The 23,028-nt window shown below is 39.5% G+C and overlaps 1 protein-coding gene and 2 pseudogenes across 2 annotated transcripts in view; 2 read left to right on the top strand and 1 right to left on the bottom strand.

Moving 5' to 3' along the window:
* CNNM2 (cyclin and CBS domain divalent metal cation transport mediator 2) overlaps window positions 1-23,028 on the bottom strand; it is a 173,749-nt gene that overhangs the window by 82,260 nt on the left and 68,461 nt on the right. The gene's annotated exons all lie outside the window — the stretch shown is intronic.
* Window positions 8,394-9,038, top strand: LOC143654567 (14-3-3 protein eta pseudogene; annotated as a pseudogene).
* On the top strand, window positions 14,509-16,314 carry LOC143654566 (alpha-enolase pseudogene; annotated as a pseudogene).

The following is a 23,028-nucleotide window of genomic DNA, read 5'->3' as shown; positions in this document are numbered from 1 at the left end:
TATAAAATTAAAAAGATAAAATAGTGGATTCAAGAAACGCCTTATCAGTAATAACTTTGAATGGTAAGGGACTAAACTTACCAATTAAAAGGTACACAATGGGCAGAATGGATTAAGAACATAATCCAGCAAATGCTCCTTACAAGACAACCATCTTAGACACAAGGAAACAAATAGATTGAAAGTAAAAGGATGGAAAAAGATTTTCCACACAGGTTGTAACCAAAAGAATGCAGGAGTAGCTATATTAATATTGGACAAAATAGACTTGAAATGTAAAGACATCATAAGAGACAAAGAAGGACACTATATACTAATCAAAGGGTCAATTCATTAAAAAGATAAAACAACCATAAATGTTTATGCTCCCAATCAAGGAGCTCCAAAGTATAGATGTTGGTAAAACTGAAGGGAGCAACAGCTGTTTCAACAATAATAGTAGGAGACTTCAATACACCACTCTCCTCTATACAAAACAACCAGACAGAAGATCAATAAGGAAACAGAGAAGTTAATAACTTGATAAGTGAATTAGACCTAACAGACATATATAAGTCATTGCACCCCAGAGCACAAGGATATGCATTCTTCTCTAGTGCTCATGGAACATTCTCCAGGATAGATCATATGCTGGGGGCACAAAACACATCTTAATAAACTTAAAAATATTGAAATTATTCAAAGCACTTTTTCTGACCACAATGGGATGAAGCTAGATCTCAACAACCACCAAAGAACAAGAACATTCCCAAATATCTGGAGATTAAACAATACACTGTTAAACAACCAGTGGATCAAAAAAGAAATTGCTAGAGAAATCAGTAGCTATCTGGACATGAATGAAAATGAGAACACAACTAATTAGAAATTATGGGATGTGGCAAACACTTGCTGAGAGGGAAATTTATTGCCCTAAATACCTATATTAAAAAACAAGAAAGAGCAAAAATCAAGGACTTAACAGCACACCTGGAGGAACTTGAGAAAGAACACCAAACTAACCCCAAAGCAAATAGAAGAAGAGAAATAACAAAGATTAAAGCAGAGATAAATGAATGGGAGGACAAAAGAACAATAGAAAAAATCAATAAAACCAAAAGTTGGTTTTGAAAAAATCAATAAAATTGATGGGCCACTAGCAATACTAACAGAGAAAAAAGAGAGAAGATGCAAATGAACAAAATCAGAAGGGATGTGTTACCATAAACCCTGAAGAAATAAAAGAAATCATAAGAAGATACTAAGAACAACTGCACACCAACAAACTAGACAACTTAGATGAAACGGACAAATTCCTGGAGACACACAAACAAGCTACACTGACTCAGGAAGAAATAGAAGATCTCAACAAAACAAACACAAGTAAAGAGATTCAATCAGTCATCAAATATCTTCCCACAAAGAAAAGCCCAGAACCAGATGGCGCCACAAGGGAATTTTATCAAACATTCCAAAAAGAACTAGCACTAATCCTGCTCAAACTTTTCCAAAAAATTGAGGAAAAAGGAACTCTACATAACTCATTTTATGAAGCTAATATCATTTTAATACCAAAACCAGATAAAGATGCTATAAGAAAGGAAAACTACAGGCCAATCTCCCTAATGAGCACAGATGCAAAAATTCTCAACAAAATACAGCAAATAGAATCCAACAACACATTAAAAAAATTAAAAACCATGGGGCAAGGAATGGTGGCTCAGTGGCAGAATTCTCGCACACCGAACTGGAGACCCATGTTCGATTCCCGGGGCCTGCCCATGTCAAAAAAAAAAAAAGAATTATACACCATGGCCACGTGCAGTTTATACGAGGAATGTAAGGATGGTTCAACATAAGAAAATCAATTAATGTAATACAGTGCATTAACAAATTGAAAGAGAAAATTCACATGATCATCTCGATTGATGCTGAAAAAGCATTCAACAAAATTCAGCATCTATTACTGATAAAAACACTCCAAAATATAGGCATCAAAAGTAACTACCTCAACATGATAAAGGGAATGTATGAAAACCCGATAGCCAGCATCATACTCAATGGAGAGAGACTGAAAGCTTTCCCCCTAAGCTTAGGAACAAGACAAGGATGCCCACTGTCACCATTACTATTCAACATTGTGCTAGATGTTCTAGCTAGAGCAATCAGGCAGGACAAAGAAATAAAAGGCATCCAAATTGGAAAGAAAGAAGTAAACTCTCATTATTTGTAGATGATAAGATACTATACTTCTGAGAAATCGACAGCAAAGCTACCTGAGCTAACAAACAAATTCAACAAGGTGGCGGGATATAAAATTAATGTGCAAAAATCAGTAACATTTCTATACACAAGCAATTGATCTAGCCAAGGAGTTAGTTAAGGAAAAAATTCCATTCAAAATAGCAACTAAAAGAATCAAGTACTTAGGAATGAACTTAGGGATGTAAAGGACTTTTACGCAGAAAACAACATAACATTGCTAAAAGAAATCAAAGGAGGTCTAAATAGATGAAAAGACATTCCCTGCTCATAGATAGGAAGGCTAAATATATTTAAGTTGTCAATTTTCCCCAAATTGATCTACAGATTCAACACAGCACCAACCAAAATTCCAACAACCTCCTTTGAAGATTTGGAAAAGCTAGTCACCAAATTCATGTGGAAGGGAAAGAGACCCCAAATAGCTAAAAACATCCTAAAAAAGAAGAACGAAGTGGGAGGATTAACACTCCCTGACTTTAAAAACCTATTATAATGCCACAGTGGTCAAAACAGCATGGTACTAGCACAAAGAAGCACTGACCAATGGAATCAAGTTGGGAGTACAGAAATAGACCACCAAATCTATGTTCAACTGGTCAACTGATTTTTTTTTTTTTTTTTTTTTTTTGCATGGCAGGCACTGGGAATCAAATCTGGGTCTCCAGCATGGCAGGTGAGAATTCTGCCTGCTGAGCCACTATCGCACCACCTGGTCAACCGATTTTTGAGAAGGCCCCCAAAACCTCTGAACTGGGACAAAATAATCTTTTCAATAATTGGGCATAGAAGAACTGGATATCAATAGACAAGAGAATGAAAGAGGACCACTATCTTACACTCCATACAAAAATTACTCAAAGTGGGTCAAACACCTAAATTTAAGAACTTCCAGAAGAAAGTGCAGGAAAACATCTTCAAGATCTAGTAGTAGGACATAGCTTCCTAAACTTTACACCCAAAGCACAAGCAACATAAGAAAATAGGTGTGGTAGTTAGATTCAGTTGTCAACTTGGCCAGGTGAGCACACCTAGTCTTGTTACTGTGGACATAAGTCAGTGGTACATGAACCTCATCTGTTGCTAATTACATACGCAGTCGGCTAGGAGGCGTGTCTATGAGTGACGTTTGACTTAATTGGCTGGTGCTTAAATGAGAGAGAGCAATGTAGCCCAGCCTAAGCAGCTCGGCATTCCTCATCTCAGCACTTGCAGCTCAGCCCAGGCCTTTGGAGATGCAGAAAGAAGTCACCCCAGGGAAAGTTGTTGGAACCCAGGGGCCTGGAGAGAAGACTAGCAGAGACCATCCTGTGCCTTCCACGTAAGAAAGAACCTCAGTGGAAAGTTAGCTGCCTTTCCTCTGAAGAACTAACAACATAAATCCCCTTTCATTAAAAGCCAATCCATCTCTGGTGTGTTGCATTCCAGCAGCTAGCAAACTAGAACAATAGGTAACTAGGAACTCCTCAAAATCAAATGCTTCTGCACCTCAAAAGACTTTCTCAAAAAGGTAAAGAGGAGGGCAACTCAATGGGAAAAAATATTTGGAAATCACATTTCGAACAAAGTTTGATATCCTATATATACAAAGAAATCATACAACTCAACAACACAAGAACAAACAACTGAATTATAAAATGGGTTAAAGATATGAATAAGTATTTTTCTGAAGAGCAAATACAGATGGTTCAAAAGCACATGAAGAGATGCTCATTTTCATTGGCTATAAGGGAAATGCAGATCAAGACTACAATGAGATACCACCTCACACCTATAAGAGTGGCTGATATTAAGCAACTGGAAACTATAAATGTTGGAGAGGATATGGAGAAACTGGGACACTTATGCACTGGTGATGGGAATGTATAATGGTACAGCCACTATGGAAGACTGTTTGGCAGTTCCTTAGGAAGCTAAGTATGGAGTTGTCCTTTGACCCAGCAATAGCACTACATGGTATATACCCAGAAGAGCTGAAAGCAATGACACAAATAGACATTTGCACACCGATCTTCATAGCAGAATTATTCACAATTGCCAAAAGATGGAAACAAACCAAATGCTCATCAATATATGAATGGACAAACAAAATGTGGTATATACATACAATGGAATATTATGTAGCAGTAAGACAAAATGATGTCCTGAAGCACATGACAAGATGGATGAGCCTTGGGGACATAATGCTGAGTGAAATTAGCCAGACACAAAAGGATAGATACTGTATGATTCAACTTTTATGAACAGCATAAAGGTATAAACAGAGGCTTATAATACAGAATACAGGGGACTTAGAGATACGTAGAAGCTAGAGATGGGTGAACCATTAGCTAATGAGGTTGAACTCCAGTGTAAGGGAATAGATAGGAGTGAAGGTGGTTCTCTAGTGGGTAATATTACCACACTGACGATGAACAAGATTGAAAGGGGTTGTATAGACCTACATGTCCCACTGATTAACACTAAAAATCTAAATTAGTTTCAGCAAGAATTACTTCAAAGATAATATTCTTGTATAAAGAGTGTTTAAATCCAGGGTACAGGGGGAAAACTGCTCTTGCATGCTATGAGATATGTTCAAAAGGAAACCATCAGCACTACCACAGCAACAGCAGGGGTAAATAATGGGGGGAGGGACAAGAGTTAAGAGGAGGTTTAGATTTCCTATTTGGCGAGGGCATGTTTATTGGTTTTCTTTCTCTTGGGAACAATGAATTATCTAAAATTGAGAATGTTAATGGGCTGTGGACTTCGGGCCTTCTACATGGTGCCCGATGAATGCAAGTGGCTGAAGGATGCACTGAAGGAAAAGTAGATTGGTGAATGACGGTGTATACTTATGAATGAAGGTTGTACTGCTACAAAAAAGAACAAAGTCGTGAGGTATGTAACGATGCGAATGAACATGTGGGACATTTGGTAAGACAAAATAAGCCAAAAACAAAAGAACAAGAATGGTATGATCATCTTTAGAAAATGCTTATAAGAAAACAGGGGCCTAGCTTATAAGCTTTTACAGCAGACACATTAAATCTGGAGTAGTGATTATTATTTCTGGATTTTGAGAGGCTGTTTTATATATATAACCTGATTTTTAGAAATAAGAACAAAGCCAAACAGGTTGGGGTTAAAGTAATTCAGAACATAAAGAAGACAGTGTCTATATTTTCGAACCACACATACTCTTTGAGACCAATGGGAGAAAGGTTTATTTGATCTGGAACTGAAATTTTCTGTAGTGTATAATATAACTCAACCTATCTGTATAGCTCATTTGAACAACAGAAACACAGGGAGCACTGAATAAAATAGAGGTACTTTAATCCTGTATAGATTATTTTTATGCCTGGAAACATCCTAGAGTGTATTAAGCAGATAATCAAAAAGTATGGGCAAAGTCCCCTGAGGGATGGGAAAAAGAATATGGAACTATTAAACCTTTCCATCAGGGAATCCCCATACTGTGTCAAACTTTAGGGACACCCAAATCAAAAGGCCATGCCCTCCATCATGAGGCTTACTCTTGCAAAGAGTAAGGGAGAAAAGAAGTATAATTAATAAAGTATCAGTTCAAATAGAGTTGAGAGACTACTCTGGAGGTTGCTCTTACACAAGTTTCAGTTAGACCTTGCTACTATCGTAATCTGCCAACCCCCAACCATGACTATTCCAGGTAATCTTAAAGAAAACCTAGGGCAATATATAATATATAGATATTCCTAATTTCTATGGTTTGCCAAACCTCAACACAGCATTGTGTTAACCCTAAAGAATACCTAGGGCTCTGAGATTCTATAAAAGTTTCAAGCATTAAGAGTACTTTTCAAACACCTACACTCTCCAGATGGTTCCTAGGCCAGATAAGGAACATCAACTACTTTCATCCTCCTATCCCATACTGTTGACACCCCTTTCCAACATGAAAATGTTAGAATGGGCATAGTCCAAATATGCCTAAAGATTGGGAGAAGGATCAAAGGGGAAGAAGAAGTTATAACACAGCAGACAGGAGTTAACAAATGAGTATGACTACTGAATTATTATACTGATATTTATTTTAATCTCCAGTGCTTGAGACAGCTAGAAGGAAAAATCTGAAATTGTGGAACTGAAGCCCATACTAAACTTTGAAATCTGTTCTATGACTACTCGTTACAATGTACTTTAAAATGTATTGCTTTTTTGTATATGTTATATTTCACATAATAAAAAGAATCCACACAAAGTAAATATTTTTTTCTTCCGTAATACACAAGGCAGGCCTAAAAATAAATAAAACTGAAGTAGCCTCAAAACAGAAGGAAGAATGGAAGAAAGAGAGATGAGTAGGCAGAGAGACAGGAAGGCAGTATGGGCCCACAGGCAGACCAAGAGGCCAATAGTCAGACAGACAGAGAGAGCAAAAAAAAGCATTTGGAAAGGCCAAGAATTACTTAGTAATTTAACCTTAACTAGTTAAAGCTCAAAGAAAATGCTGTCTGAATTCTTCAGGAACTGTTCAAGATGGCTGAAAAGATAATAGAAATTTCCCCAGCTCATCCTGACATTTTGCCAGGGCTTTAGCAACTGTAATTTGTTTATCTATATAGACAGAAGTTAGTAAAGAAGGACTGTTAAACTTACTCCTATTTGACACTGGAAGTTAATATTCAGAATTAAAATTGGACATGTTTAGAAAGCCAAGAAAAAAAAAGGGAAGTCAACTGTTCAAGATCAACAGTGCCACGTCAGGCTGGCAGGTTAAAAGTCTAAGAGGCCCATTCCCCCCACAGAATTTGAACAACCAGCAACAATCAGCAGAAACATCTTTCTCAAAGCTCCAGAAAATTGTTAAAGGACTGCAGTAACAGGGTGAGCACTGAATCAAGAAAAAGGCCACTTAAAAGCAGTAGGATATCATGGTGCCCTGGCTGGCCCCTCCCCACAGCCAGCTCCTGGTTCGGGAGGGAGGAGAGAAACCCTCAGGCACATACTGAGAGAAAATATGTCTGGCCCAACCTGTCTGGGTGGCTTGAGGGATTGAACCAGGACACTCATCACAAAATTGCCATTCCAAAACCTGCCTTGCACATAGAAGGCAGCTCAAAGAGCTTTACTACAAAGCACTGTGGAACAGCAATCAAGCCACTGACTGGGAACTGACTGGGGGCAAGGGATTGCTAGCTATAGGACACATAGTACAGTGCCCAGCCCCATGTTGGAAACATTTGCTAAAGAAGAAGGATCATCAGTGTCCACGTAGATGGGGGAATTCTTAGTGCCATACACATGCCCAAGAAGAAACACGCATGCAGAAAGGATTAGGGAGGCCCCTGCACTTTGGCCTGGAGCTATTCTCTAACCTCAGACAGCTAACCTTTGAAAGAGAGCACTAACACCTGTCAACTGCAACGATTGGGGAAGGTGTTTTCTGTTTTCACTACTTTGGTTGGTGGTGTTCTTAGCTCCCAGCAATTCAAAGAACACTAGCTGGCCACAACGTTGAGGAAAAGACATGTCAGAGTCTAAATTCCAGCGATATGTTAAAATAACAAAATGTTCAAGTTTCAATAAGAGATTAGAAAACATACAAACAGGAAGCCACGGCCCAGGCAAAGAAGAAGATTAAAGCATTAGAAACCATCAACGGAGCGCGCAGGACGACCCAGGGAGCCGGCGCAGGGAACCGCAGGGTCTCAGCCTCCCTCGGCGGAGGGGAGCCAGTGCGCGAGCGCGGAGGCCTCCGGGGCGAACCGGGAACAGTGCGGGCGCGAGGCGAGACGCAGCCGGAGCAACATCGGGGGACCGACCGGGAGCAGCTGCTGCAGCTGGCCCAGCAAGCTGAGCGCTTCATGGCCTCCGGCATGAAGGCGGGAGCTCAAGTGAGATTCATCGTCCTTCTGAAGGGATCTCTTAAAGAAAAACAACAAATCCGGCGGGTCCCTACAATTTGTCTTTCCAAAAGCTCATTTTAAAGCATTTGCTATTAATATATGTTCTGGAAGCCAATTTTAGGATTATACAGAAAAGTTAATCATTCTAGAGGATTTGAGCACTCAAAGATTTATCAAGAGTATTTGGAATGGAATTTTAATTTATAAGGATTGCTTCCTTAAGAGAATAAAACCATCAAACAAGATTTACAAAGTCTATATTGTCAATAAGTAAATGTGATGGAGCTCAATGAACCTCTGTCCTATAAAGATCGCAACCTCCTCTGTGGCCTACAAGAATGTGGTTGGTGCTAGGCGATCCTCCTGGAGCAATGAGCAGCAGCTGTGAGCAGAAAACCATGGCTGATTGAAATGAAAAGAAATTGGAAAAGGTCAAAGCTGATCTGGATAAGACTGAGAAGGAGCTGGAGACAGTTTGCAATGATGTGCTGGCTCTGCTCTACAAGTTCCTCATCAAGAACTGCAATGATTTCTAATGAAAGCAAGGTATTTTATCTGGAAATGAAAGGCAATTACTATCGCTACTTGGCAGAGGTAGCTTCCAGGGAGAAGACAAACAGTGTGGTCAAAGCTTCTGAGGTGGCTTACAAGGAAGCCTTTGAAATCAGCAAAGAGCACCTGCAGCCAACAGATCCCATTCGGCTAGGTCTGGCCCTCAAATTCTCTGTGTTCTAGTGTGAGATCCAGAATGCACCTGACGAGGCCTGCCTCAGCCAAACAAGCCTTCTATGATGCCATAGCTGAGCTGGACCACTAAACGAGGATTCCTACAAGGACGCCACATTTATCACGCAGTTGGCGCTAGACAACCTCACTCTCTGGATGAGTGGCCAGCAGGATGAAGAAGCAGGAGAAGGCAATTGAAGAGCCTCCAGGTTCCTGACCCCTCCTTCACCCCCACCCCCCATCACTGAGTCTTTCTTGCCACAATCACTTAAATATCTAGTGCTAAACCTATCTGTATCAGCAGAACAGCGACTCAGATCCGCTCCCCTGTCTCTTGGGAAGCAATATCAGATAAATCTCCATGGGCATTGCTGTTTGATGGTTGCTTTGAGCCCATAGAAGCTCCCTTTTTGAATTATGCTGACAAGTGCATTCTCAATGAGACATTTTACCAAACTACTATTTCTGAAATCCAAATGAAAGTAGTGGGGAAGTTTAGAAAGGAGAATCAGCCAGCACAGGCTTACAGTTGATATTTAAACGATCCACTTACAACAAGCTGATGGTGTTTTGTTAAACAGTACTTCTTAAGTAGTACATCTTGGGCATGCAGAAATGAATTCACCCCTCCCACCTCTTTCTTCAGCTAATGGAAAACTGTTCAGGAAAGCTGATACGACTTGCCTTTTTCCATTAGCTTTATAATAAACTGTTTAATGTGAGGTTTCAGTAGCGCCTTGTTTTGCCTTTTTAATTTATGATGTGCACAAACCTTCTTTTCAATGCAATGCATCTAAAGTTTTGATACTTGTAACTTTTTTTTTTTTGATTGAGACTGTTCAAGAATCAATCATGGATTTATTCTTTGTAACTCTTTAGCTATTGTCCTTGTGTATCCTGGGCGCGCTATGTGTGTTCACCCATATCAATCAAGATGGGTGATTATGAAATGCAGACCTTTAAATTAAATGTTTTGGAATTCAATGGGTATATAAATGCTCCTTAGGGGATATTTAAAAAAAAAAAAAAGAAAGAAACCATCAATGAAGAGGATCAGATCTGGAACATACTACACAAAGTCTTTAAAAAAAAGATCCTAAATATGCTCAAAGAGATAAAGGAAAACATGGATAAAGAACTAGAGGAAATCAGGAAACAAAGAATATCAGAAGAAATTGATTATGAAAATTGCATAAAGGAACCAAACAGAGCTGAAAACCACAATAACAAATTAAAAATTCTCTAGGGGGGTTCAACAGCAGTCGAAACTGGTAGAAGAAAGAATTAGAGACCCTGAATATAAGACAACTGAAATCATCCAGTTTGAGGAGCAGAAAGAATGAGGAAAAGTAAACAGAGCCTGAGGAACCGATGGGACACCAGCAAGTGTACTAGTACGTACATTGTGGGACTCCAAAAGAAGGAGAGGAGAGAAAGGGGCAGAAAGAATATTCAAAGAAATAAAGGCTGAAAGCTTCAAATATAATGACAAACATGAATATACATATCCAAAATGCTTAACAAACCCTGTACAAGATAAACTGAAAAAGATCCATGCAGCAGCATACTACAATCAAATTGTTGAAAGGCAAAGGTAAATAGAGAATTCTGAAAGCCACAAGAAGCAATGTGTCATGTACAATGGGAGGCCCAATTAGATTTGTGATTTCTCATTGGGAATTACAGAGGGAAGAAGGCAATGGGATAAATGCTGAAAGAAAATAATTGCCAAATAAGAATTTTATCTCTGGTGAAACTGTCTTTAAAAACAACGGGAGAGATCAAGACATTCCCAGATAAGCAAAAGTTGAGGGAGTCTGTCATCACTAGACTAGTCCTATAAGAGATGCAAAAGAGAGTTCTGCAGGTTGAAAGGAAAGGATAATAGATAATAGATCAAAGCCACAAGAAGAAATAAAGATGTCCAGTAAGGATTACAGCACAGGTAAATATAAATACTAGTACTACTGTATTTTTGGTTTATAACTCCACCTTTTACTTCCTACAGGATCTAAAAAGCAAATGCATAGAATGTAATGATAGGGAAGATGGTGGAGCCGGTGGATTGAGTTCAACCCTGCTCCATGGGACGAGATAGGCCTGTGGTCCTAGCGGGGTGAGTGATCATGTGGGAAGTTTCTGGTGATTCTTGGGGGAAGAAAGAGGTGCAGGGATCATGACAGGAAGAGGAGGGTAGGTCAGCTCAGCAGATATCCCTGCTGAGGGCAGATGGCAATGTTCAGGAAGGTGTGGATGAGAAGGAACTGACCTCCCTCCACTCCAGCCTTCCCTGGCTGCTGGCTGGGAAAATGTGCCCGTGCATGGGGGACAAAATAGCTGATGGCACCCATGGGGAGCCTGGAGGGATGCCTGGCAGTCAACCATGAATAGTTGGGCCTCCAGGTGCTAGGAGCGGTCACCTGGCTGCAAATAGCTGGCCCCTTGGCCGCAGTGCATGGCAGATTCACCAAAGGCCGGGTGCTGAAAGTCAGCTTCTCCCCTGGGTGCTGCTGTCTACTTCCCTAACCTGCCCAGGACCAGCCCCCACCACCCCAACTACCCATACCCAGCTCCTGCAGGCGGGAAGGGATGGGCTGGAGGAGTGGACTACGGTTGAGGGGGCAGGGAAGTGAGAAACGGTGAGAAGCGGTGAGAAATGGTATGCACAAGCTGGCAAACTCCCCTTTCTTCTACCTTTTTTGCTTTTAATATATTTTTTCTACACATTTTTATTAGTATTATTTCATTTATATATCTTAATATATTTACATTTTATTGATTTTATTTTCTATTTTTATTTTATAAATTATTTTCTCTCCCTTCTATGGGTACCAGTCTGAGTTCATTCCCAATATCTCTTGGTGTGTCATCTTCTGACTTTGGGACCTACTGCTGTTGAGGTGTGTGTGATTTTTTTCCTTTCAAATTTTATTATATTTTTATTTGATTTTTAAAATTTATTTATTGTGCATTTAATTATTTAATTTATTTTGTGTGCATGGGCCAGGAATCGAGTGCTGGTCTTCCACATGGTGGGCAAACATTCTGCCACAAATACCTGTGCACCCCTGCCTAGCCTTTAATAGACCATCAGTAGAGCTGTTCCCCATGCATGAGATCTGGGCCTTGGTTTGGCAGGGAATTACTGACAGACCAAGTGCAAAAGAAAGCCTTCAATGCAAAACCAAGTAAACACAAAACTTTAGACTAGTGAAGGAAACCAACTTGCAAAATAACCTAAGATAATCAAATGCCCCAAACACAACAGAAAAGCAAATGAAGATCCAAACAGAAATGGCCAGCCAAATGGCCAAATCAAAACTCCAGAGGGGACACAGAATATGGAACATCTACTCAAGAATATTTTTTAAAAAAATAAAGGATATCACGAAGACACTAGAAGGAGCATAAAGAAGAATTCAAAAGATTAAACAGAAAAATGGTAGATCTCATAGAGATGAAAGATACAGTAGAACAAACTAAAAATATCTGGTGACACACAGTAACAGATTTGAAGCAGCAGAAGGAAGAAGAAGTGAGCTAGAAGATAGGAAAATAGAACTAGAGCACACAAAAGAATAAATGGAAAGAAAGATGGAATGGGAACTGGATCTTAGGGAAATGGACAACAAAGGGCGCACAAATATAAGAATCATTGGTGTCTCAGGAGAAGAGAAGAGTAAAGTGATGGGAAGGTTAGTTGAAGATATAATCATGGAAAACTTATATAAAAGAATTAAATACTCAAAGAGGCCCAATGAACTTCAAATAGAATAAATCCAAATAGGTCTACTCCAAGACACATACTGGTCAAACTGTCAAATGTTGAAGACAAAGTCCTGAAAGCAGCATGAGAAAAGTGACCTACTACATACAGGAAAAATACATAAGACTGAGTTTGGACTACTCAACAGACACCATGGAAGCAAGAAGGCAGGGGTATGATATATTTAAGATCCTGAACGAGAACGACGTCCAGCCAAAAACTGTTTATCCAGTCAAGCTGTCCTTCAAAACTGAAGGGGAGATTAAAATCTTCAAAGACAAAGACTGAGAGAACTAGCCAACAAGAGCCTTGCCTTGAAAGAAATACTAAACGGTATCCTGCCAGGTGAAAAAAGAAGACAGGAGAGTAAGATCTACAGGAGGGCACAGAATTGAAGAGTACCCATAAAGTAATTTTAGGATAAAAAGAGAGAGAGAGGGAAAAAAATAAATAGAGCTGACAAAAACTGATGTGATGGTAGGTTCAAGAACTGCTTTTACAATAATAACTTTGAACATTAATGGTCTAAACTTGCCAATTAAAAGGTACAGATTGGCAGAATGGATTAAAAATATAATCCATCTATATGGTCTTTACAAGAGATGCATCTTAGACCCAAGGACACAAATGGATTGAAAGTGAAAGTATAGAAAAAGATATTCTATGCAAGCTGTAACAAAAAGAAAGCTGGAGTAGCTATACTAATATCAGATAAAATAGACTTTAAATGTAAAAATGTCATAAGAGACAAAGAAGAACAGTACATATTAATAAAAAGGACAATTCATCAAGAGGAAATAAAATCATAAATGTTTATGCTCCCAATCAAGGAAATCCAAAATACATGAGGCAAACATTGGCAAAACTTAACAAAGCAAAAAAATAAAAATAAAACCTTAAGGAAGCAATACATGTTTCAGCAATAATAGTGGGAGACTTCAATACACCACAGTTCACAACAGATAGAACAACCAGACAGAGAATCAACAAGGAAACAGAGAACCTAAACAATGTGATAAATGAATTAGACCTAATAGATTATTACACCCAAAATACCAGGATATACATTCTTCTCTAGTGTTCACAGAACATCCTCCAGGATAGATCATACACTGGGGCACAAAATCAGTCTTTATACATTTAAGAAGATTGAAACTATTCAAAGCACTTTCTCTGACCACAGAGGAATGAAGCTAGAAATTAATAATCACCAAAGGACCAAAGGTTTCACAAATAAATGGAGATTAAACAACACTCTTAAATAATCAATGATTCAAAGAATAAATTTCTAGAGAAATCGGTAAACATCTGGAGATGAATGATAATGAGAATACAACATATTAGGCCTTATGGGATGCAGCAAAGGCAGTGCTGAGAGAGAAATTCATTGCCCTAAATGCCTATATTAAAAAACAAGAATGAGCAAAGATTGAAGACTTAACTGCTCAGCTGGAGAATTTACAGAAAGAACAGCAAACTAGCCCCAAAGCAAACAAAAGAAGAGAAATAATAAAGATCAAAGGAGAAATAAACAAACTGGAAGAAAATAAAAAAATAAATCAACAAAACCAAGTTTGTTCTCTGAAAAAAAATCAATAAAATTGATGGACCCCTAGCTAGACTAACAAAGAAAGGAAAAAAAAAGAGAGAGAGAGGATGCAAATAAACAAAATCAGAAAAGAGAGGGAGGTTGTTACCATGGATCCTGAAGAAGTTTTTAAAATCATAGGAGAATATTATGAATACTATATTACAAAAAACTAGGCAACTTAGGCAAAATGGACAAATTCCTAGAAATACATGAACTACCAATACTGATTCAAGAAGATACAGAAGGCCTGCTGACCCTCCCCCCTATGTCTACAGTCCTCTTGGCTTCTCCCTCAGTTTCTTCCCTTGTCCATGAGACTGAGTGGCCCAAAATTCACCACGTCTATTCTCAAGATCATTGCCAGAGAGATCTTCGACTCTCGTGGAAATCCCACCATCCAGACTGATTGATCTCTTCACCCCAAAAGGGTTCTTCAGAGCTGCTATGGCCAGTGGTGCCTCAATTGGTATCTACAAGGCCCTTGAGCTCTGGAACAATGATAAGATATGCTACATGGGGAAAGGTGTCTCAAAGGCTGTTGGGCACGTCAATAAAACCATTGCACCTGTCCTGGTTAGCAAGAAGTGGAACAGGAGAAGATTGACATACAGATGATAGAGATGGAAGGAATTGAGAATAAATCAAAACTTGGTGCAAACACCATATGGGCATATCCCTTGCTGTCTGCAAGGCTAGAGCCATTGAGAAGGGAATCATCCTGTGCCGTCACATCACTGACCTGGTTGGCAAGTCAGAAGTCATCCTGCCAGTTCCCGCTTTCAACATGATGAGTGGCGGCTGTCATCAGGCAACAAACTCACCGTGCAAGAGTTCATGATCCTCCCTGTTGGCACATCCAACTTCAGGAAGGCCATGTGCATTGGGGCAGAGGTTTATCAGAACCTGAGGAATGTCATCAAGGAGAAGTATGGGAAAGATGCCAACAATGTGGGGGATGAAGGCATGTTTGTTACTAATATCCTAGGGAATAAAGAAGCCCTGGAGCTGCTTAAGAATGCAATTGGGGGTGGGCCACGGTGGCTCAGCAGGCAGAGTTCTCACCTGTCATGCCAGAGACCCGGGTTCCATTCCCAGTGCCTGCCCATGTGGGGAAAAAAAAAAGAATGCAATTGGGAAAGCTGGTTAGAGCAACAAGGTCGTAATTAGCATAGACGTCACTATCTCCGAGTTCTTCAGGTCTGGGAAGTACCAGACTTGAAGTCTCCTGATCAGCAGGTACATCTCACCTGACAAACTGGCAGACCTGTACAAATCCTTCACCAAGGACTACCCAGCAATGTGGTATATACATACAATGGAATATTATGCAGTAGTAAGATGAAATGAGATCCTGAAGCATATGACAACGTGAATGAACCTTGAGGGTATAATGCTGAGTGTGGAATAAGTCAGACACAGAAAGACAAATATTGTATGATTTCACTATTATGACTCTGATAAGGGTAATCTCAGAGGTTACACTGTAGAATATAGCAGACCTAGAGGTACACAAAAGCTAGAGAAAGAAGAAAGGCTACCCAATGGGGTTGAACCTAAATGCAAGGGAATGGATAGAAGTGATAACTAATTAGCTGGGCTATAAGTAATGTTTCTGTTGGTCTCCCATGACTTGGAGCAGCTGGAAGAAAAAACAAAAAAATCATGGAATTGTAATCCATACCAAACTTTAAAATCCATTTTATTTGTTAAAATGTACTTGGAAATGTATTGCTTTTTTGCATATATGTCATATTTCACAATTTAAAAAAAAAAGATCCCACGCAAATACTGAATGAGGATTAAAGGACATGGCTTTTCTGGGGTACACAACAGTTTCAAACTTGCATACATGCTAACAGGGATAAGTGGGGGGCACCAGGCATTTCATATTCAATTTGAACTTTATTACAATTACAAATGTTTGATTATATGTTGATTCAAGTGGCTGAGCCTAGATAATCTTACAGATAACTGCCAACAATTCCTCCCAAGAGCATATGCCTGCTCTTCCCATGAAAAGATAGAATCTATTTCCTCCCCATTCGAAATTGAGCTGGCCCTGTGACTTGCTTTGGTTAACAGTATCAGCAGCAGCAACGACTCAGTTCTATATCTAGGCCTTAAGAGGCCTAGTGGTTTTTCCTCTCTTAGAAACCATATCAGCCACCATGTAAAAAGTACAGGCTATTGATTATATATCATGAATTGACTGTGTATGTGTGTGAAGATTCTCAATAAACGTATTAAAAAAAAAAAGTACAGGCTATCCTGGTAGAGAGAGGGGCCATGTGAAGAGAGAAGCCATGAGGACGAGCAACCATGTGGCAAGAGAGGACTCACAGAGAAGAACCATGGTGCCCCAGCTGACAGCCAGCACCAATGCCTCAGGCATGTGAGTGAAGCCACCTCCCACCTTCCATACATACCACTACCAGCTGAATGCAGCCACATGACTGAGCCTAGTAAATACCCTCTAGAGCCAAGACAAGCCATTCTTGATTAATTCCTCAACTTCAGAATCATGACCAATAAAATGGTTGCTGTTTTAAGCTACTAAATTTTGGGGTGGTTTGTTAGGCAGCCATAGATAAATGCTATACCTCTTTAGCTAGATTACGCTCTCAACCAAAGTCAGGGAGGTATTGATATTGGACAAAGGCAGTGTTTCTCTGCCCAATGCGCTCAAATGACCAATTCCTAAGACAACAGGGTTTCAAAGAGAGAAAGAATTTATAACAAGGGCGAGGCAGGGGATCAGATGGCCTATGGGCCTAAAAATCTAATCCCCAAACTTCAGTAATTCTGATTATTTTATAGTACTAAAAGATGGGCAGGCTTTAGGATAATGAGCACAATGGTTCCAGATGATATAATTAGAGGTGATCTAATTATTGAGCATGCACAGATTGATTACATGCTTGGTCACAGAAGATATGTAAAAAAATGGCAGGCTTAATACGATGATGGGCATGATTTTTAGTATTAAAATGAGGTATAGATAACTAATAGGTTAAAGTCCTAGCTACTGCACATATCAGGGGGGTCCATTTTGGTTTGATCCAGCTTTTGTTATCAAGATAACCTTCAAATTGGGGTGTGTCAGTTCCGGGCTGACTCAAGGCCCTTCATTAATAAATATAAATGGCTGTCTTTAGTGATCACAAGATTCCAAAGTATAAAAACTAGATAAAATGGGTATAAGTGAGAATCAGTCACAACATTTTTACAATCACAAGAGCACAAGATAAAAGCTACATAATCATTATCAGAGATTCAGGCAGCTAGATTACAGTTCAGAGATTTTAGGTTTCACCCTCTATCTACTCTAACAGAAAGAAAAAGAAAGGAATATATATATAATTAAGTAATCATAATCATCCCTTAAATCCCAACTTCTCAGTTACAGTATCTTCTACACTTTTCTATCCTTCATTAAGTCTATTATGGTTAGACAAAAATTGAACAGCTAACCAATTACTGATGAATGAATATTTATAAAACTAAATGGAAAATATCTAAACATGGAAAAGTAGAGTGTTTTATTTGTCAAAGTTAAAGTCTCAAACCTTTTTGATCCAGTTGAAATTTTTTATCACACCTCCAATATATTTATATTTATAAATTATATGGAAATGTTACTAAACTAATATATTCTATATGTTATGAAATGCATATAGAAATACTTTTAACAATATTGATATATATGTGTGTGTGTGTGTGTGTACGTGTGTATATATTTCTAAGTCCTACTATACCTCAGTAGTTGAATGTACATGTACCTTACCTTAGGAACAACTGTTTTAAAGTATACAATTTTCTTTGTCAGTTCATGATTCCTTCTTTCTCCTTCAAGCTCTCCTCCCTTGGCCTTTATACTCCAAACTTTTCTGGTTTTCTTCCTCTAAATGGTCTCCTTCAGCAGTTCTACTTCCTGCTCCCATCTTTTAAACATGGGCTTCCTCCAAAGCTCAGTATTTGGCCATCAGCTCTTCTGGGCACTCTCTCTCTTGGCAATGTCATTGTCCTCACTAACTAACCTTCACTACAAATCTCTCAATTTGTTCTCTTTCTCTGTATTAGCTTACAACTGCTGGGTACTTCAACCTGAATAAAAAAATCTCAGCCCTAATGTATACCTAGCCCACCATACCCTTAGTTTTAACAGCCACCCAAAATCCCAATAACTGCTTATCCAGCTTCAGCTGAATCACCCCCAGGAATATAATTCTCTGCACATCTAGGGGCAATACAGAACATTTCCAAACAGCTCTATTTATTGGAAATTCTATTTATATTGAGCTGAAATTTACTTCCTTGTAACTTACACATTAGTTCTAGCTTAGGCTTCTGAGATCTCATGAAATGTCCCATCATCATGCCATACAACATGTCCAAACCAAATGCACTATCTTTATAGAATCTTGAGATTCAGTGCCAAGGCATAATGATTTTCTTCAAGTAAAGCAGAGCAGGTGAATAGCAGAGCTAGAGCTAGTCTGTGCCCTGTAAACCACAATGGGCAATGAATACCAGAGGTTCAGGAGGGCAAACAATGTCCAAGGGTAAGGCATGATTTAGAAAAATAGATGGCAGCACCAATACGAAATACTGTGGGTCTTCAAGCCCCTGGATTCCAAAGTCTGAGCATGTTAACCATCATTGTTTAGGTCTCTCTTCAGTTGGTAGGTCCTGTTTACTCTTTGCTGTGAGAGCTGGGAAAGCCTCCATTCTCCCATTCCTGCTTTTATTACTGTCCCTTGATAAGCTGTTATTACTGATCACATTGTACTTGAAGAAAGCTATTTGATTAACTTGATTCGGTAATTAAAACAAAAACAAACATTTTCTGATACAGAGTAAGCCACAAAGTGCTTACCTAGCCTGGGAACCTTATCAAATTCTTGATGATAAAGCTGGAGGAGTTGATGGCGAGAAAAGTATGATTAAGATCAGTCAGTAAGAACCCAAGGAAGAAATCTGGAGTAGTGTTGGGTGCCATGTCAGCCAAGAATATATCCAGAGAATACCAAATGAAACACAAATGAAACTATGGTCTCTGGCCAGTTTAGAGCTATTCACTTGGAAGCAGGGGAACTCAATGACTTCCTAAATCTAGCTCTCATGAGGAACTTGGTAGTCAAGAAGGTCTGAGAGTTCTCAACGAAGATTTAAGAATTTTGGCTGCAAATTAAATAGGAAGATACAAAGGATGGGTTCCTAATTAAGTTAAACATGAGGATGAGAACAGAAGAAAAAAGTTAACTATTTAAAATTATTTTTTTTAAAAAAAGACAAACAATCTAGAACAATTTAGATTCCTCAAGTTGTACAAAGGGTTTCTCACACAAAGCAGGAATCTGTCTAATTGCTGCAGAAAGGAAAAAAGATTTTCCCTTCCTTCTTTCCCTTTCATGTTAGAGAATATTAGCAAAATTCAGTTGTTGTTTCTTTTTGTCCTTACCAGGGACTGTAATTTATAAAATAATGACAAGATTATCCTACAATTACATTAAAGTTATATTCTGGACTTAGATTGTCCATGAAATACCTGGTTCTAGGAAAAATACTTCCTAAGCCTTTTACATGTATTTCTTTAGAATCACTAATAACATCAAAAAATTTTCTCTGGGGCGGGCCATGGTGGCTCAGCAGGCAGAATTCTTGCCTGCCATGCCAGAGACCTGGGTTCGATTCCCAGTACCTGTCCATGAAAAAAAAAAATTTCTCTGGAAGAGCCTTGTAAACATAATGACTTGGAGTTGTTATATTAAGCTTGAAAAATAACAGTGCTAAGTTCCCATATTTAATGATTATTAGGAACTCTAATAGAAAACGATATTGTGTTGGTTTGAAAGGATTATGTACCCTAGAAAAGGCACTTTTTAATCCTAAACCATCTCATGGAGGTAGGCTTTCTTTTAATTCCTATTCAGTACTGTAGGTTGGAAACTTGATTAGATGATCTCCAGGGAGATGTGACACATCTAATTGTGGGTACTAACCTTTAATTGGAGGCGGATGTGACTCTACCCATTCCAGGTGGGTCTTGATTAATTTGCTGGAATCCCTTAAAAGAGGAAGCATTTTGGAAAGAGCCCACGCAGCGAGAGACCTCTGGAAATGAGAAGGAGTATGACCCCAGGGTAGCTTCATGATACAAGAAGCTTGGAGACAAAGCTAGCAGACATCGGCGCCATGTTTGCCATGTGCCTTTCCAGTTGAGAGAGAGAAACCCTGAGCTTCATAGGCCTTTCTTAAGTGAAGATAACCTCTTGTTGGTGACTTAATTTGGACATTTTTTATAGACTTACTTTAATTGGGACATTTTCAGGGCCTTAGAACTGTAAACCTGCAACTTAATAAATTTCCCCTTTTAAAAGCCATTCTGACATAGAGAAGTGCAGCCTCTCCAGACAACAGATAGTTCCATCTCCCTACCCCATAATAGTGACAGACACTTCCAACATGAAAAAGTTAGAATGGCCATGGCCCAAACACTCCTAAAGAGAGGGACAGAGAGATCAAAGGTGATGGTGGAGTTATACAGAGAAGATAGGATTTAACAAATGAATATGATTGCTGAATCATTAAATTGCTATCTCTTTTATTCTCCAGTATCTTAGAGCAGCTAGAAGTAAAAACCTAAAATTGTAGAATTGTAACCCATGTCAAACTCTGAAATATGTTCTACAACTTATTGTGGTGCTGCGCTTTGAAATTTAATGCTTATTTATATATGTTATTTTTCACAAAAAGGAAAGAAAAGTCAGTTGTGGTGATAAAAAAATATTTAAGCCTTCTAGCTTCCTATATTCTGGAACAGCTAGAAGAAAAAAATCTGAGAGGATGGTATGGCAGCCCATGACAGACTTTGGGATCTGTTCTGTATCTACTTGTTGAAGAGTGCTTTGAAAACTATTGCTTTTTTATTTCTCTGCTTTGTATATATGTTATACTATACAATAAAGTTTTTTGTTTTTTTTTTAAAGCCGTTCTGTTTCTGGTATATCGCATCCTGGCAGCTAGCAAACTAGAACAGATATGTATTTGTGTTTCTCTGATTCTATTACTAAAACACTTTCTAAAATCATCCTACCCTTCAGCTTTCTTCAATTCACCAATTTAGTCTTTGCTATTCCACTAACTGTGTGGCCACAGAGGGTTTTTTAACCTCTCTGGGCTTCAGTGGTTTCTCTTTTTTTCCATAATGTTCATTCATCCATCCATTTATCCACTAATTCAATAAAAAATTTACTGTCAGCCAATGGCAGCCTCACCGAATTTACAATCTAACCGCTATATAAAAAGAAAAGGCTAGGCTTGTCCCTCCCTTAGGCACACCCATGTTAACCTCTCTAACGAGTACTCTCTCTTTTAAATAAACTTCTCTTTTAATAAACTTTACTACTTATGCCAACTGACCCTCTCGTCTCTAAATTCTTTTAGTTTCGAGACTGTCAAACCTGGATCGGGGCTCAGCTGGCATCATTGCCAACAGGGCACTGGTTATATACTCTAGTGAGTCTGCCAGGAGTGATTTCAAAAGACCCCAGGAGAGCAGCATAAGACATGGACCCTCGAGACCTGCATTTCAATATTGGGCAATGTGTCTAACTCACCAGCCCTCGGAGTCCAGTCCAGAGCCACCGGGGTGAGAAATTCAACTCATGAGCCCTCTGGGTCCGGCTCAGGAGTCAAGGGGTGAATCCAGACAGCACGTCTCCTAATGTCTAAGGTTTTTCTCCCCCATGGGGACACCCTGGGGTGAGTAGGTGTCTCAAGGGTACTATTCAGCTTGCAGACAAGACCTGAGACCCCAGTGAAGTTACAGAGAAGGAGAAGCAAGGAGAGACCAGAATAAAGTATGGCTCGTAGCTTTGGCTATAAACAGTAACCAGCTACCTCAGGGCCACTCAGGGCAGACGCCACCAGGAACCTGTCACTGATGTAGAGAGTTGGGGCACTGGAAGCGGGAGTGCCCCCAAAGACCAAAGGAGCCCCGAGGACAGAAAGAGCCTCTAGGGCCCTGACCATGATGCAAGAAGGTAGGACACTGGGTCTGAGTGTATACTGCCCAAAGGGAAGCGAAGCTTCCCCAAAAGCCCTGTAGCTGCCCCCGACCAGGATTGAAGGGGCCTGGGGCCAATCACTCCCTGGATCTCGCTGAAGAATATCGAAATTGTGGAGCCCTGGGTGTCTCTAGACCTGGCAGGTAAGACCGTTAATTTTTTAATTAATATGGGAGCCACATATTCTGTCTTAACTCTCACACTGGCCCCCCTCTCTAAAACCTGTACCACAGTGGGAGTAGATGGGAAGTTGCAGGCTCCAGCCTTCACCCCAACTCCCCCTGCCAGATTGGTAGTATTCTATTGAGTCACCAGTTTTTAATAACCCCAGAGTATCCCACCCCACTCTGGGAAGGCATATACTAAAGGTATTAGGTGCCCAAATCCATAAAATAGGCTGTCTGCCAAATCAGGAACCTGAAAGCACAATTGAAAATGCTGAAGCATTAAATACAGTATTTAGTTGGGACTGAAAGTATACGAGAGCGTTCCTCTCCTCAGAGTTAAAATCAGGTGGACCTTAAAGTCGGGGAGACAGGGAAGCAATTCACTGTCCTTCCTATTATATTTCAATACAAAAGGGAATTGCCTTTCCCCAGGAAAAAAAAAATTATCCCATGAAGCCTGAGGACAAAGAACCCTCCATCAGGGACACCACTGTTACCAATAATTTCCTAGTCAAAAGAAATTATGGCGCTTCACCTTCTAAAGCTCAAACTGCCTTACAAAAGGTTTTTTGCCTTTTTTCCCCTCACACCAGGG

This window comes from Tamandua tetradactyla, chromosome 13, assembly GCF_023851605.1.
Source record: "Tamandua tetradactyla isolate mTamTet1 chromosome 13, mTamTet1.pri, whole genome shotgun sequence".
NCBI lineage: Eukaryota > Metazoa > Chordata > Mammalia > Pilosa > Myrmecophagidae > Tamandua > Tamandua tetradactyla.
The sequence above is the reverse complement of the archived record's forward strand: the minus strand, read 5'-3'. Positions and strand labels throughout refer to the sequence as shown.